We start from the raw sequence: 19,095 nt of genomic DNA, 5'->3' as shown, positions 1-19,095 counted from the left end.
CCCTCTTCTTTTCCCTTCTCCTTCCTCCTACCGAGCCTTAGGTCGTCTTTCCCCCAATTTGGTTCGCCACAGCCGCCATGGGCACGAGCTCTGAGCTGTCCCCCTCTAGAGTGGCGTAGCTCAATAGAAGTGACTAGCTTGCTCCTAGGATTCCCTTCTACCTTCTCCCCCACTAGCTAGCCTCCCTCAGCCCCTGAGTTGCTCTACCACCACAAACCACCCGCCGCCGCAAGCCACCACCACCACCACCTATTGTAGCACTACACAACCAAGCAAAGCCACCACCCCTGCACACTCGTGCGTGCACCATGATCGCACACCACACACCCAAATGCCTCACACAATCGCAAGCCCATCGCCGCACCACCGCACCCGCTCTAGCAAGCCGCCCACGCCGCCGCATGCACCCACTGTCATCGAGGACTCCTCCAACCACCGTGGGTGGATCTCCAGGACATCGGCAACTGGTTGGAGATGGCCTCTGAGCATCACCGCTGCTGATGGACCTCACTCTGACGAGCATCGAGTCATTCCTTTGCCCTGCCGCCGAACGGTCGTCGCCGTTTCATCCCTGTCGCCCTACGTCTCCCTCCCTCCCTCTGTTAGGTGGGGCAACGACATCCACACCATTAAGATGGGAGGAGTCAGAAGGACCCACATGTTAGTGGTACGTGGCACCGACCCCACGTGTCAGCCGACAGGAAATAGCTAGGTACACCGAGGAGTGTACATAGGAGAGTGAAAAAACACTTTCCATGCATAGAAAAAATCCTAGAAAATACCTAAATAAACTAGGTACACCCCAGATCCTACCCAAGCATTTTCATCCCATTTTCATTATTTCACTTTCCAGAAATAATTCCCAAGGTTATATTCCACATATCATTTTCGTATTAAATCTTCGATAAATCATAACTTTCTCATCCGAGCTCCAAATTAGTTGAATCCACCACCAAAATTCTTCTAAATTCATGCTCTACATAACCATACCATTTGTTCCATTATTTGGTGCCCATTTAAATTCTAGTTTGATTGCTTTTCCTTCTATATCTAAGTAAAATAGTAATTATAGTAATAGCCCTTCGCCGTAGTAGTAGTAAACCCCGTATATCCGCTTATGTGTATATACCATGACACATACTCGCATATGTTCGTACCCAATCACCTATAATAATAGGATATCTATACATACATAGATATTCCCGACACCCGGGTATACGCCTATGTATGGCTAACCCTAGCAACCTAGATACCCAATTCTAATTAATCATGGGTATATACATGTGCTTATGTGTATATGCTACTAACCCTAGTCATAACCTAGCTCACCTAATTAACCCTAGGCACATACATATGCATGTGTGTATGTGACGCTAACCAATGGACCTGTAGAAAGCTTGACCAAGTCACCTTTCTCTTTCAAGTTCACATAATAGTGAACCCTAATAATGTGGTCTGGTTTTCCATCAGACCGACCACCCACCTTAACTCAACCCGTAGGACCCTACCTTCTGGATGGAATATCTCTATCCAAATCTTACTTCAAATTGACATAATAATAATGGCCTAACTAACAACCCATCACCCAATAGGACCAACCCATCTAGGATCGTTTGTTTGTTTATGCTTGCTTTACATGCTTTGCTTGTTATTTTCCTTGTTTGCGTTTCCTTGTTTGTTGACACTAGACCACGTAAGATAGAAGACGTGAGAGAACCCAATGGAGTCCAGGAGATAGGAATAGGAGGCACCAGAACCAGAGTCTCAGAATAAGGATATGATCGTCACTAAATGGAGGCAAGTCCTAACACCCACCTAAGCCCTCCCTCTACAATACGTGCCACCTCCCTTAACCACCTCCCTTCCACCACCACCACATATTGCTATCCTCCACTATAAACCCTCCTCTATTCATCTCCAATAATTAATAACCCAACCTATATAACTTGAAACCCATTATAAACTTGATTATGGTAATATGATAAGGTAATGGATACCTTAATATGATATGAGTACTATGAACTTAATAATAATAACTATGGAACTTGAATGGTAAAAAGTTGACTAAACACTGACATGGGGCGAGTGGGGTAATTTATAGAGATAAATTGCCTTGGTAGGATTGCCTAGTGAGGATTCCTGTGGGAGACACTCGCCTCGGTCACATAAGGTCCAGTTCATAGTCCCTCTCGCCTAGTGAGTTATTACGTGCAGCCACATATCTATATGGGTAGGCTTGATCTCGCACCCCGTTAGATAGAAGTATAATTTCTACTAGGAGGCCAATGTAGGCAGCGGAATATCAGGAGCCGACATGGGAGATATGTTTTCTCCCGTGGTTCGGTTGGCGTGGTTGCTATGTCATCTTCCATGTTAAGCTTTTGGTTTTTGGCCACGTTCAAGCCCTTGATTTCTTGGCCGTGTTTGAGCCATGTTTTCTTTTTGTGATGATTTGGTATCATCACGTTTGGGGGGATTAGGTATCTTCCCGTCTTCTTTTGTGTTTCCAACCCCTGAGAAACCGTAGTAGAGTTATACGGAAAATCTAGGATAGCTCCCAAGCGGGTACGGGATCTCGTTAGACCTGTCTAAGCCATGATGATGGTGTCGGACTGTGTCTATCATGTGGGAAAATTTGTACACCTCTGCAGAGTTTCTAAAATCTATTCGAATAGCCACGTCCTTGGAATGGGCAAATGCTAGGATGGGATACTATGATTAGACTTCTACAACTGTGATGATCTGGTAAGATGTATTTTACTAAACTAGTAATTATAATGAATAATGGGAACTGGAGAGAATGGTAATACTCTGTCAGATTCCAACCTATAATTATAACTACTCCACCCTACTACTTTTATCTCCACCACCATAGCCACCTCCACATATAGCCTTCTCTATCCATCTTCCCTCCACCCAAAGTTTAGGGCTTGCTGAGTATTTTATGTACTCAACCCCCTTCCATTCTATGTTTTTAGGAGTGAAGCTACAGGAGCATCTTCCTAGATGGAACTTCTGGGGCTACGCAAGGATAGGATACTCGGAGTATACTCGAAGACGGAGCCGTACGAGAGAGCTAAGCTAGGACGACGACGATTGGAAAATTGGAGTACGCTGTAGGAATAAGTCTAGGGTTACGTCCGCACTCTAAGCTGCCTATAGGAATGGAGCCACATTGACATAGGACCGCTATCTTAGAACCCTGATATACGATATAAGGCCAGTGACCCAAGCTATGTAAACCCGAACAGTGTAATGTGTTTTCCCCTTAGCAATAAAAGTATGGTTTTTTGTATCAATCTTGTTCGAGTTGTGCGTATCAGCTACTGATCCAGGGACTGATGCATGATGCACAGAGGACCCTAAATTAGGGGCCCGACATATTTGGTGCACATGTGATTCAAAGGAATTGAAAAATGGGGTGACGAAATGCCGGGAACATGTATACCAACCAACGGTACAGTGGCTGGCCGCAGGGAACAACAAAGGTTTGCGATGAAAAATTTGCCGGGAACTGATCTTATTTGAACTACGATTTCCCAAATTGCGATAGACATCAACATATAAGATAGAGGGGGTTGTGTGGGTTCTCACATTGGGGAATTGTTGCAGCTGGTGATTGTGTCAACGGCGGCAACAAAGGGTGACGATAGGGCCATTGATTGTTGAGGCAGCGTCAATTCCACCTCACAGAGTATCATGCACCACACGGAGAGATCAATATATGGATGAGAGGGTCATGGGCACCAGGATTAGAGGGAAAAAGGGAGGGACAACCTTGCTGTTTGATGAGGGCCAGCGGCAGCCGGTGGAGATGACATCGGCGAGAGGGCAAGGGGTCGACGATGTAGCAACGATTCTCCTCGGGGACGATCTACGATGTGTACGTGAAGGAGATCAAGAGGTGGATGAGAGGGGCATGGACTGAAGAATCAGAGAGGGGAGAGGGAGGGCATCCTTACCATGGTTGCTGCCCACGTGCTCTGTACAGAGAAGGAAGGCGGCAATAGTTTTTCTCCCTCGACGTATTCAGGCTTCAGGATGAGGGATGCAGCGGCAAAACCAAATTTGCAGCAGCGAGGGCTCCCTGTTTTGATGTAAAGGAGCAAGAGGGAGGAAGGAAAGAGGAAGGGGGCGGCCATGGTTATGGTTTCTATCCTCTTCTTCACGTGCAAGAGGGGGGAACGCCCAAGAGAGATCTTTAGGGGGAGGAGAACAGAAGGAATGCAAAAGGCATTGTAGGGAGCAAGGGGGTTCCATTTATAGGAGAGGAAGGAGGGAGGTGAAGGGGAATGCGCATCCTTCTGATTGTGCATGAGAGAGGGAGGAGGAAATGTGGCTGGTTGTTATGTGCATGCATGCAATTGAAAGGATGGAGTAAAGGTGCACACATGAGAGGGGTGAGTCAAGGGATTAAGTGCTGCTATTTTGCTTGAGGGAAGGGGGAGGTCGGCACCAGGAGAGGAGAGGTGCAGCATCTTGATGGAATATTGCTGCTGCATGCGTGCAACTGAAGAGAAAGAGATAAATTGATGTAGTGAAGGAGCACTCTTAAGAGAGGTTTGTCTAGGGAATTAAGAGAGCTAATGAAGAGGTGAATATATTTTTGCATGAGAAGGGATTGGCGTGGGGCAGCAGGAGGAGGAGCTGCATGTCTGCCCTTTTCTCATCCATTTGAGAGGAGGTGGAAACCGATAGAGTAAAAAGGAATTGAGGGAGAGATGTGACCATGTGATTAAGTGGAGAACTAATGTTTTGTTGTTTCTGCATGTGAGGAAGGGGAGGGAAGAGGCGTGGGAGCAGCACAACAAGCTAGCCGGGCATGGACTTTTCCACATGCAGTGAAGAGAAATAATGTGGAATTGAAAAAGGAAGCATTAAGGAGGAATTAGATGCTGCAGTTTGTGCATGTGGGGTGAGGATGAGGCGCCACCAGGAAGAGAGGGCTGCATGTCATTATGAAAAGGGAAGAGAGTTTAGTTGAGGAGTGTCTTAGGCTGGTTTGGGCTTGGCCCAATGCAAGAGAAAGATATTAATGATCCATTGGGAAAAGGAGAGAACGTGGACTAGGTTAGATTGGCCCGAAAAATAGCTCTTCATCCAATAGTTAATGAGATAAGAAATATGGGCTGCCATGATAGACTAGGTGAAAGCGTGAGCTTCAATCCAATTTGGGTTTCATATGTATGAACGGATGAGAGATGATAAAAGATTGGCCCAAAGATTACATGGACACCAGATTGACTGAGAGCTCGACAAAGAAAAGAAGGGAGAGAAAGAGAGAACGGGTCATGCTAGATTTTTGTAGGATGTCGGCAAAAGACCTAATTGGAGTTTTAAATATAGATTTGGAAAACATTTAAATTCATTTTTCAAACATGAACAGTGTGCAAAGGCATGAATGCAACAAAACATTAAATTGAGTTGCAAAATTTTTAGAAACTCACATTTTCCACTATCTAAAATATCAACAACTTAACTTAAGTTGGAAAATTTTAGAAAAATGATAAAACCATTTAATATTATTTAGTGTTTTCTAAGTCAGATCCCAAAATAGGAATTTTGGGATGTGACATCATCTTTCTTATTACTCCCTGCATTCTAAATTATGTATAAGTTGTTCTAACTTTTGTAGCTACATAGCTTTTTCTGTGCATCTAAATATGCACTATGTCTAGATGGATAACAATTAACCAAAAGCTATGTACCTAAAAAACCAAAAAGGACTTATAATTTGGAATGAATTAAGTAATATATATACAATGACATGCTGAATTGTAATAAGTCATTTTGGGAACTTTTTAGATACATAGATTTTGTCATGTGTATCTAGCTAGACATCTAAATGTATAGCAAATTATATGTATATCTAGAAAAGCCAAGACGATTTACCATTTGGAACATAGAGATTTATATTTGATGATGGTGGTGAGCGGTGGTGAAGGACACTAGCAGATAAGCAGGTCCATTCGCCCATTCTAACAGACACTGCTCGTTTGGGACACATGAACAATGTAGCTAGTACTTATGTCAAACCCTCTGTACGACTCTTGTACCGAAAAGCGTAGATGCTTCTACGGATGGAATAATCCAAATTAAATAGGTGTTCCTCCCCGAGCACTGGAGGTTGATTCACGGTTACTACTGATAACTGTCGATTATATATTCCAGCTAGGTAGCTACACTAAGTAGAAAAAGGTTTTTAGGGGTGGCTGGTAACTCTCTGTAGGGGCGGTTTTGCCAGCCGCCTCTATGAAAAGGTGGCTAAAAATCACTGATTTGTAGGGGCGGTTCCCAGGCCGTTCCTACAAATCGATTTGTAGGGGCGGCTGGTGTTATCAGCCGCCCCTACAAATTCGATTTATAGGGGCGGCTGGATATTGAGCCGTTCCTACAAATCAATTTTCAGAAACCACGAAAAAAGGGGTAAAAAAATAGTAATTTTTTTAATTGAGGAGGTCCCCACCGGCAACCACACATACCCTCACTCTATGGTTGCAGCATTTTTTCATAATTTTTGCACACTTTGCATCGGCCGGGATTCGAACCGGCGACCTCTCTCTCGCGCCACCTCCTCTACCACTACACCTCACATTCACTTGTGTCCACAATCTATTTTGATTCCCCATGTATTATACAAAACTGAACATAAATTGATTGTTTGAGGCCCTAAACTAATTCAAATGAAAAAGTTGTCAACTATAAAGTTTTATAACTTTTTGAGATCTACAATTTTTATTTTGGTAGTTTCTCCATCCGAGGTCACTTATAAAATTTGAATTTCAAATAATAGAAATTCGAACGTAGTTTTCCATGACAAGATGGTTTCAAATGAGAAAGTTATCAAGTTCAAAGTTTCATAAATTTTCAAGATCTACAACTTTCATTTTTACTGTTTGTTCATCCGAGGTCGTTTAAAAAATTAAAATTTCAAATTTTTGAAAATTCAAACGTAGTTTTTCTTGACAAGATGATTTCAAATCAAAAAGTTGTTAGCTACAAAGTTTCATAACTTATCGTGATCTACAACTTTTATTTTGGTTGTTTCTCCATCCGAGGTCGTTTACAAAATTTAAATTTCAAATTTTAGAAATTCAAACGTAATTTTCCTTGACAAGATGATTTCAAATTAAAAAGTTGTCAACTATAGAGTTTCATGACTTTTCGAGATCTACAACTTCTATTTTGATCATTTATTCATCCGACATAGTGATAGTAACATTGTTCATAAATGTTACATATCCCTCTTATTGTTTATGAAACTATAAGAGAGATGTAAATTTTGTGAACAATGTTATTACCACTTTATCGGATGAAGAAATGACAAAAATAAAACTTGTAGATCTTGGTAAGTTCTGCAACTTCTATGTTCATGATTTTTTTCATCTGAAATCAGTTAGTGTTCCAAAATAACGTTTGGCCTTCTCTATGTGCTCCTCTAGATATTGTTCCTCTTTTGCCCCTCTCTTTTTTTTTATATTTTTTGGGCTGTCGTTGTTTTTTTGGGAAATTTTGACTTTTTCTTTTTATTTTTTTGATATTTTTCCTTTCCTTAGGAGCACAAAAGAAGTAACCACAGAAAATATGAGCTCAAACAAGTGAAAGACGTGGCCTGTGGAAATTTCAGAAGACGTGCTCAAAATCGACAAAAAACTTGTGACCACGAAAAGATGATCTTGTGACCAGTTTTTAACCAATTTAAAATTCTCTGACCCCAGCTTGGCTGGGGATGGACGGATCCGAAATTTTTTTCTAATCAATTTTGATATATGGAACGTCGAAATCGGAGTTCGTATGCGAAAACTAGACCAGTTTTAAGAATTCGCTCCGAATTAAAGGACAAAACAGGAACAATAATTTTAAACAGTATTTTCAAGTAGTAAATGATCTCAACTGAAAAAGTTGTCAACTACAAAGTTTCATAAATTTTCGAGATCTACAACTTTTATTTTAATTGTTTCTTCATCCGAGGTCGTTTACAAAATTTGAATTTTAATGCTTACTTTTTAATATTCGACGTCCATTTGTAGAGGTACTTCATTGTTGAGCCGCCCCTACAATTCATTCGTAAGGGTGGCTCATTTGACAACCATTTGTAGGGGCAGCTCTATCACCAGCCGCCCCTAAAAAAATTCGTCCCGTTGCTAAAAAAATGTTTTTTATGTGGTGCTAGCTCGTTGATTGATACCACTGCACTGGTAGAGAACCGAGCTTTACTCCCGGTGGGGAACCCCCTCTAGTCCCGGTTCCCCACCCGGGAGCAAGCATCCAGGACTAAAGGGGGTCCTTTAGTCCCGGGTCAGGAACCGGGACTAAAGGAGGACCTTTAGTCCCGGTGGGTAACACCAACCGGGACTAAAGGTGCCTCCTGACATGCCACGATAGCCGGCACCTTTAGTCCCGGTTGGTAATACGAACCGGGACTAAAGGTTTTTTTTTCTTTTTTTTTTCTTTTCATTTTTTTTGTTTTCTTTTCAAAATAGGTTTTCGAAGTCGTATTGTACGCTGCTAATTATACATTTATACGCGCATATAGTATGTTTCGGTTCAAGCACAATAAATGTATTAAATCACACAATTCAAGCATAGAAATATATATATATATATATATATATATATATATATATATATATATGCATGCATCATATATATATTTACATGCATGCATGCATATGTGTATTTTACATTATATTATTTCATGTGCATATATTACAAAAGATTGCATTACAGTTGTTGTGACATAACAAGTTTCCTCTCATCCTCTAGCTTGGCTTCAATGGCAGTGTTGGGTCGAAGTAGAACTCGCCCTTGGAATCGATGACCTGCTCATTAAAAAATCCGGCTATAGACTCTTGAATTACTTTGATTTGGTCTTGCCGTATGACCTTTTCCTCCAACCATCGAGTCTACAGGTTTGAATTAAAGGAAAATAAATTAATATATGTACATATATATATAAAGACATAGTAACACAATCAATAATAATAATTAAATGAATATATAGTGTATTTTTAACGTACTTTGAGTCTCTCTGTAGGAGTTCTTTGGGAGAGCACCTTGATAAACTTGCAAACATAGTAACCACAGTAGTTGTTCCCCTGTTCCTGCCTCAGACACCACTTTACGAGAAAAAGATTTGTCATCCAATCTAGTGATCCGGTGAAAGCTATATGTTTAATTAATAAAGATGATGCGATTCAGGGAACTTAGTTTCAAAGGGATTACATTCAGTGGCGCTTTGCATTTTTCCATGTGTTGCTTCTCAATAAAGGTTTTCCAAACACTGCCCAATAAAAAATTTGCCACGTCATTAGATATAGTTAATCATCATGTTTGTGTGTATATATAGTTGCTAGAGATCCCGAAATTACCTCTGGATAATATCTATCATATCTTGGTAGTCTTGTTGTGGTTTTCTCATCGAGTCATAGATTATCAAGTGACTTTTCACCAGATCGATGTCCATCAATATCCAGTGATTGCTGCATGTGTTTATAGGATATAACGCATAACACTCATTAATTAACTAGAATCAACATATGAGCCATTAAGGATATGATCGACATGATTAACACTCACTTGAAGTTATAGGGAAAGAGTATATCCTTCTTGTGGTGTTGGTTCACTAAGAAGTTCATGAGGTTACTCTCTGACTCAGACTTCCAATTAGTCTTTGGAGTAATTGGGTCTTTGAATACTATATGGGGATCAACAAAACCAATTTCATTGTAGCCTTCCTTTCTGAGCTCTGTCATTATAAATCTGCATATATATAGTACTTGTTAGGATAATTTATATGCATATACACACATATGATGAGTTTAATAATAGATCAAAAGAATTATTACTTACAGGCAATAGCAGCTAATGATAACTTTATCCAGAGAGGTTAGGTGGCATAGTTGATGAAATTCTGCAAAGTCAACATACATAACATCATCGCCACGGAACCAATGTTCGTCTCTAATTCTGACACCAACGCAGAAGTCTCCACTGGTAGACGCCTGCATGTACCACTTGTTTAGCAGGTACATTTGCGTCCCCAGATCAGATAAGGCTTGAGGGTTGTATAGACTCTGGCCTAGTACAAATTTTTTCTTCCAAATATCAACCTCCGCCGCACTCTCAATGTTTCCATCATCAAACATCTGGTAAAGGTCGAGACCAGTCTCATCAAGAAATTCACCAAGGTGATCCAAATCGACATCCGGAGGTATGTTTGCCTGATGCATTAATCCTAAATTCGAACCATATTCATTACCAACAACTAGCGGGGGGATTGATTGGTGCGCTTGTTGTCCGAGTTGGGCAACTCCTTTCCCTGCCCGCTTCTTTTTCTATGCCGCCTCAATTGACTTGGTGAGAGTGCGGTCATAGTCTGATAACGTTGATTTGGACGGCTTACGAGATTCCCGCTGTTGTTGCTGGTAAGAAGTCACCTTTTTTCTTAGAATATCTAGAGCTACGAAGAAGTATGGTTTCTCCGGGTTTCTCCTTGCTTCTTGATTCATTTTAAGTTTGTCATAGAATCTAGACATGTCTTTTTTATATGCATCAGTTACTTCTTTCTTCTCTGTAGATATTATTTTGGGAATAGCCATTGGTTTCACGGTGGCTTTCTTTGCAGGCGGGGACTGGTTCTTTGTTTGAGGGGCTGGCCTCTTGCTAGGCTTCTTGGTAGGCAGGGGCGGGGGAGGCGTTGGAGACCTCCTTAGAGGTGTTGGCAGCGGCGTTGGAGACCTCCTTGGAGGTGGCGGCTACGGCGTTGGAGACCTCCTTGGAGATGGTGTGGATGCAGCCTCATCTTCCAACACAATGTCATCGTACAGAGCACTATGATGATCTGGCGATTGAACAATTAGATTTAGGTTGGGGGAGGATCTGCTACAAAAAAAGGAATGATATATTATTATGAGTAGATTGTTAATTATTTAAGCCCCAATACAAATTAATGATGTAGTGTTTTTATCCGCACGTACCTATGGTGAGGTAGTTCAGGAGGAGGTGGAGCCGACATCCCTGGAATGATGATGTAGCGCTTGCGCCATAGAATGAATGTCTTCTCCGCTTCTCCTAGAGTCTTCTCACCATCGCCTCCACGAATGTCAAGAGGCAAATCACTAAAACCTTTTTCATCTTTATCTACCGAGATGGTAGCATATCCTTCTTGGATTATATTCCCATGAATCCTTGGTGTCTTAGTTCGGTCGATAGGATTAACAAGACCGATAGCCACCTTGATTGTGGAATTCTCCTTCGGAATGTGTAGCTCACACGTTGTACAAGGTTCAGTGACGTCATCCATAGGGAAGCGCAGTCCTATGTCCCCTTGATTTGGTATCTCTGTGGAAGCGCAGCTGCTTTTCAACTAAACAGATTGGCTAATGTTGATTCCTAGCTCTGATGCCTGCTTGCTTGCACTCACTGCTATTTGCACTTACCTTCTGATTTCCTCCTGCATTCTTGCTTCAAGGTTTTTTTCTCGCTCCTGTGCTTCACGCACCGCTTCCTCCAACCTCTGGAGCCGCTGTGCCTCTTCTTCCTTCTTTCTCTAGCGACTTCTGTAGGAAGGTCTGTCCTGAGGGAATCCATGCTCCCACGAGACACTTCCTTTGCCTCTAGTTCGGCCACCATGTTCAATAGTCCTGATGGCGTATGCCAGCTCATCCTTCTCTCTGTTGAGCCTGAACGCACCACTACCAGTAGCTCTCTGAGCATAAAACAATCTTTCTACTGCTTCTTACAGTCTTGCGCCATAAACGCACTTCCCTGTCTCCTGGTCTAGTGTTCCCCCATGAGCGAAAAACCAATTCTTTGCACGTTCTCCCCACTCGAGTGATTCTGGTCTGATACCCTTGGCAAGAAGGTCTGCTTCCATTTTGTTCCACTTCTTAATGGCAGTCAGGTAGCCACCTGATCCTAAGGTATGGTGGTATGTCTTCTGTTGGGCATTACGTTGGTTCTTTATCACCCGACTCATACCCTCTTCCGAAGTCTTGTACTGTACAAACTCATCCCAATAGGGCCTCTGCTTTGAGATCGGGCCTGGAACAGTAAAATCTGGTGCTATGTTCTTCTTGACATACGTCGTGTATAGGTGTTTCTTCCAAGTCTAAAACTGGGTGGCCATCTTCTTCATTGCCCAATCCCTAACTCGCTCCTTCAATTCATCACCATCTATTATATCATCATAACCATCTATTTGGAGCGTGAAATGTACCAAGACATCATTCTAAATTAACATCTTGTCACGATCGGAGACAAAACTAACATGAGGAGCATTGGTCTTCGTCTTCCATTCACGGGTACTAATCGGGAGCCGGTCCCGTATAAGGTAACCATAGTGGTGCACAAATTTCATTTTATTCGGCCCCCCCGGTTCTCCTGTATCCACATTGAACTCCGAGATGATAAAGCGGCCCTCCAATGGCTTTTTGGGACCTCGAACATTTTTACTCTTCGTTGTAGTTGTTGATAAAGGCTTTGTTGTCCCATCATAGCAGGTCCCAAGCCCTGATAAAGGAGGAGGGTTGTGTTAGGCGTGGCGAGCCAATATAAAAACTTAGCCACTTAAATGGAGATGTGCCTGAATCTTGATTGCTTTTGTTGGGTTTCAACTCTAGCCTACCCCAACTTGTTTGGGACTTAAAGGCTTTGTTGTTGTTGTAGTTGTTGATGTCGATCCAGAGGGCTACAAAACATAAACATTATTTTTAATGTCATGAGCACACATAAGACATATGATAATATATATAGCTAATAATAAAAAATATATACTTGGCCAAGATGTTGTTGCTCATTTTGTTCAAGAGCTAAGTACTGACTCCCGTCATCTGCATCCTCTTGCACGTTATTTTTAGCACCATCATCGCCGGCAACTTGAGTGCCAGTGTTGATCAAATTCATCATCAACTCCTCCTCATCCATGTTTCTCGGGTCAGCCATCTAGCTTCAAAAAACAAAACCAATATATAGTACGTCAAATCTTTGCTTACATGCGTAAAATCTACGAACAATATGCATTATTAAATCTTGCCCCTCGGTCACGGACGCAATTTGCCACACTAGGACGAACTACGTCGGTACTAGGGCGAATTAGGGCTATACATAAACGGCCGAGGGCAAATTGCGTCGGTGACTAGGGCGAACCACGTCGGTGACATCAACAGTGCGGTTCGCCCTGGTGTGATTGTTTAGCATTAACGATAACGATAATACGAATGTTGATCAACTAGGCCACGAGAAAGGGCGGTGTGACAAGAGTGGCGGTGCTCCACTCCGCCATATATATGTCTGTACACATGGGTGAACGAGGGCGGCAGTGCTCCGCCGTATACATAGAAACGCATGGACGAACGAGGGCGGCGGTGCTCCGCGACGTATATATACATGCATATGAATACAAATGACGTATATATACGTGTCGGCGCGGTGGCCGGTGTGCTGACGACAACGACGTGAGGTGGGCCGGCGTGCTGACAACGACGACAACGTGAGGCAGGCTGGGGCGGTGTCGGTGCGTGATGTTGTGATCCTATGTACCATGTGAACCATGTAGTCATTCATCGTATGAGAAAATTCTATGTTAATAATGTAAGTATAAGTCATTATGAAATGTAAGTATATGTGTCTTATTGCTAATATAACCATTACTATTTCCGAAATGATAAGAATTTATTTTCTTCTTCTACAGGCGATCTCTGATGCTATGATATAAAGTTTGAAGATAGTCTTCTCGGAAAAAATATGTAATGCTCATATTACTTTAGCAACATTAATATATTATATCTGTATATTCAAAGTTCACAAATGAAGAAACGTTGAAGTTTTCCTTCATTTGTCGGTAGCCATGCATGCAAGTCCAACCAAAACTGCTTACATCATCACATGTGATATTTTTTATAAACTAAAAAACGCTTAGTTTACAAACTGGGTATCAAAATTGAGTTCCTATTTGACCATTATATATCCTACAACAAATCCTTCAAAAAAAGACCCTACATGAATATATTTGGATAAAATTTCGTTAACAAACATTGATCTATGAAGATAGAAAAAATTCTTCTATTGAAACTGCATCTTGGAATAATGGCATATCATATAGTGATGAATATATGGCGGTTGATGGGCTGGATCATTTTCAGCTTTAGTGACAACGACAATGGTTTCCAAATAATATATAGCGTGTTTATTATACAAGCCATGGATTTACATCGATCTAATTAATTTCTAAAGTAATTTCATTGGTGGTCCTTAATTAAACTTGTCATGAGTTCAGGTCCCAGTGATCTTAAAATGTATTTTAGTACCATAAAATGCAGTTTTTGATACTCTAAACTTGCTAATTTATCCATATAATATCCAAATATTCAAAACTTGTGTTAAGATATGGTTTTGAGATGTGAGCTTGACAACTCCATCTTTCTCTCTTTGGCCTCGCTCTACTGTAGACAAAACTAGAAACAGCTGCAGCCACAGCCCAATAATCACAGCTGATCAGGTTTTTTATTTAAAATCATTTAGAGTTTCAAATATTCATTTTCAGTTCCTAGATTTTGTGATTCAAAATTTGGAATTTTCAATCGACCTCGAGCGTTGACATGGCTTACACCAAAGTTGTAGTTTTCGACGTGATCTATAACTCGGCAGTGGAGGGCTCGGGCGAATGTACAAAGAGATCGACGAACATATCACCTCGAGCTCGGCAGTGGAGGGCCTCGGGTGCGGTGGGGCCACAGGCGCGGTGGAGGGCCTCAGGCGCGGAGGAGGGCGCGGTGGAGGGGCACGGGCGCGCGCGGTGGAGGCCGCACGAGGAAGAAGAGGGCGGCGCTGGTGTCACGGAAGGCGAACGGATGCGACACGAGGAAGAAGAGGGCGGCGGTGTTCGATGAGAAAGAAGACGAGCGGATCGATCTGCGCCAGGCGCTGGAGGTTATATATAGAGAGAATTACTCCTGGTGCCAGCCACCAACCGGGAGTAAAAACCCTTTACTCCCGGTGCGTATTACCAACCGGGAGTAAAGGTACCTTTACTCCCGGTGCGTGTTACCAACCGGGAGTAAAGGTATACCTTTACTCCCGGTTGGTAACACGCACCGGGAGTAAAGAATTTTTTTTGGCAGGCCACAAAACTACAGCCCGCCTTTACTCCCGGGTGGGCTTCCCACCCGGGAGTAAAGGTGGCCTGCAGTTTCGTTTCCCGCCTGTTTTAAGCAATAGTCTTGTTAAATACAGTAGAAATGCAATAGTTTTTGTTAAATACATAGTAAATTAAATAAAAGGCATAAAATTATTTTGTTAAAAATATGAATTTTCTTTTTGTTTATTGCACATAGGAAAAATCTATAACCTAACTTTTTTTATTTTTTGTTAGAATTATAAAACATAATGTAACTAATATTTATTATTTCGTTAATGCAAAAATGTAGTGTTTAATTAAAATTATTAAAACTATTGGTTTTGGACAGGAAATTTATTTTCACATCATTTTAACATTAATATTTTAATTTTTCATCACTCAGTATCCTAATTTACCTTTTTGAGAGAGAAATCCCACCAAATCAAACATTGATTTAATTTGAAACATGACATAATAAACATCTGAATTCACAATTATTACATAATATCTCAAACACACACTATATTAAATCACTATATCATCAAGTGGGCACAGCAGTGAACTTCTTCTTTACGTATGTCCCTTGGTTATGATCGCTTCGTAACCATGGAGTGTCCTCATCATTTACCAAGATGCTAGGGTCTTTGTTCACTTTGAAGGGCAGAATTCGGTCATCCTTTTCATATTCTTCTGACATGTCCGACTTGTCCTCAATTCCCACGATGACTCTTTTTCCTGAAAGAACTATGTGGCGCTTTGGCTCTTTGGTTGAGTCATTATCGTTTTTTCCCTCTTTTTGATTTGGTAGACATATCATTGATATAGAACACCTGATTCACATCCTTGGCAAGGACGAATGGTTCGTCTTTGTACCCAATATTACTAAGGTCTACTGTTGTCATTCCATACTCGTTGTCTACTGTTACCCCGCCTCCAGTCACCTTGACCCATTGGCACTTGAACAATGGGATCTTCAAAGTAGGTGCATATTCTAGTTCCCATATTTCATCTATGCGTCCATAATATGTCTGCTTATTCCCATTCGGGTCTGTGGCATCTATGCGGACACTGCTGTTTTGGTTGGTACTCCTTTTATCTTGGGCTACTGTGTAGAATATGTTTCCATTTATCTCGTACCCTTTGTATGTGACGATATGCCATGATGGTTGCATAGCCAATAAATACAGTTGCTTATGGATGCTCTCATCACCTTGACATTTTTTTCGCAACCAACCGCCGAAAGTTTCCATGTGCTTATGCGTAATCTAAGCTTCAGTCTTCCCTGGAAACTCGGATCGTAAGAGATCCTTGTGTGTCTCAATATACGGATCTACCAAAGAGGAGTTCTGTAGAACTGTGTAGTGCGCTTTATTGAAATAATCATCATCCATACTAATATATGTTTTTCTCCCTAGTGTCCCCTTTCCGCTTAGTCTCCCCTCATGTCTTGATTCAGGAACACCAATCGAGTCAAGGTCGGGAATAAAGTCAACACAGAACTCAATGACCTCTTCTGTTCCATAGCCCTTGGCGATGCTTCCTTCTGGGCGAGCACGGTTGTGAACATATTTCTTCAGGACTCTTATGAATCTCTCTAAGGGGAACATGTTGTGTAGGAACACAGGACTGAGAGTGAAAATCTCCTTGACTAGGTGAACTAGGAGGTGTGTCATAATATCAAAGAAGGAAGGAGGGAACACCAACTCAAAGCTGACGAGACATTGAACCACATCATTCTGTAGTTTAGCTAGATCAGTTGGATCAATTGCCTTCTGAGAAATTGCATTGAGGAATGCACATAGCTTCACGGTGGCTAGACGTACATTTGGAGGTAGAATTCCTCTTAATGCAACTGGAAGTAATTGCGTCATGAGAACGTGACAGTCATGGGACTTTAAGTTACAGAATTTCTTCTCTGGCACATTTATAATACCCTTTATATTCGAGGAGAATCCAGATGGTACCTTGATGTTGTTTAAGCATTCAAACATGATTTTCTTCTCCTCTTTCCTTAGAGTGTAGCTAGCAGGACGTAAGTAATGGCGTCCATCATCTGTCTTCTCTGGATGCAGGTTGTCTCTTTCTCTCAAACAACGTAGGTCCTGTCGTGCTTCAAATGTGTCCTTAGGCTTTCCATACACACCCATAAAGCCTAGCAGGTTCACACAAAGATTCTTCGTCAGGTGCATCACGTCGATCGAGCTACGGACCTCCAGGACTTGCCAATAGGGTAGGTCCCAAAATATGGACTTCTTCTTCCACATGGGTGCGTGACCGTTAGCGTCTTTCGAAATAGGTTGGCTTCCATGTCCTTTTCCAAAGACGACTTTCACATCATTGACCATATCGAGTACAAAGAATGCACGCCGTCAATGAACTCTTGGGAGCGGCGATCAGCATTATACATCCAATGACGGCTCATCTGCATTACATGACATAAATATCATATTAAAACCTAGATCATAATTAATTATTTATACAACATGCGTGCCACCACAAAAGATACAAATTTATGAAAGCATCGCTACAATGTAGACAATCCCAACTACCACTAAAAGAACTAAAGCTAAAATACATTTCAGGAGTACAAGGATTTCGCGACCAATCTCAACTAAAACAGACAGATCCCCCGATTGTGCAACATCTTTGGGCTTCTTCGACTGGATCACTGCCTCATTAGCCGCCGTATCTGCCTGTTGTGCAAGATATTTTTGCACGAGTTCAATATACTCTTTCTTCCAGTAGAAGCCTGAACATCGTCCACTGCCATCCCACTGAAATTAAAACAAAAAATTAGAATTTTAATCACAACCATCATGAAAATAGGTATAAACTAACCATAATCATTAAATACGATAAAATAACTCACATTGCGATCCGGACACTTGTAGAAGATACGATCCTTGTTGGGACCCTCCTTCTTCACTTGGTACTCCATCACAATCTTCGTCTCATCACGACACTTGCCGCATGGAATGAGAGGAAGGCCTGGCCTAAGTCGCTTTGGAAACCCATGAGAGGCCGAGGACCCGGAAGCAGTTGCCATCTACTCTCTATACTTATTTTTTAATACACTATAAATTTCTCCTTTTATAAACAAATAAAATTAACAAGCTATAAAATTATCTAGATCTCTAAACAATGATATTTTTAATGGTCATTGTGTTCTTGTCTTTTACTGCGGCAGGTAAGTAATTCACATGATATTTCCGCAAATTAACAGAAGAATGGGAGTGTACACACATAACAGACTACGGCGACGATATCGGGACGTGTGAATAAATAACCATCCGTACTAGTTGACCTTGCTTACGTGATCATCTCGGCGAGCATTTCTCCACCGGACGGCACCGTACTTGGCTACGGAAGAGCTCCAATTCTACGAGGAAGGGAACACGGTCTTCCACGACCGTTGCCGCTCTCCCTCGTAGAATCAAAGCTCCTCCTTGACATCCGTTACCCGCTCGGCAGAGAACATGCTCGCCGAAATGAACACGGTCCGCTAGTTCAACTAGTACGGATTTTCTATAATTTTCTAACTATTTTCTAAGTTTTTCATTTCATAAAAAGTTAAAATAAAAAGTACGGTGATTGACAGACTACTGCGACGATATCGGGACATGTGAATAAATAACCATCCGTACTAGTTGAACTTGCTTACGTGATCATCTCGGCGAGCATTTCTCCACCGGACGGCACGGTACTTGGTCAAGGAAGAGCTCCGATTCTATGAGGAAGGGAACATGGTCTCCCACGACCGTTGTCGCTCTCCCTCGTAGAATCAAAACTCCTCCTTGATGTCCGTTACCGCTCGACAGAGAGCATGCTTGCCGAGCTGAACACGGTCCGCAAGTTCAACTAGTACGGATTTTCTATAATTTTCTAACTATTTTCTAAGTTTTTATTTATATATACTACGTTTAGGTACAGTGATTGACAGACTACTGCGACGATATCGGGACATGTGAATAAATAAT

Source organism: Miscanthus floridulus, chromosome 1 (assembly GCF_019320115.1).
Source record: "Miscanthus floridulus cultivar M001 chromosome 1, ASM1932011v1, whole genome shotgun sequence".
Classification (NCBI taxonomy): Eukaryota; Viridiplantae; Streptophyta; class Magnoliopsida; order Poales; family Poaceae; genus Miscanthus; species Miscanthus floridulus.
The sequence above is the reverse complement of the archived record's forward strand: the minus strand, read 5'-3'. Positions refer to the sequence as shown.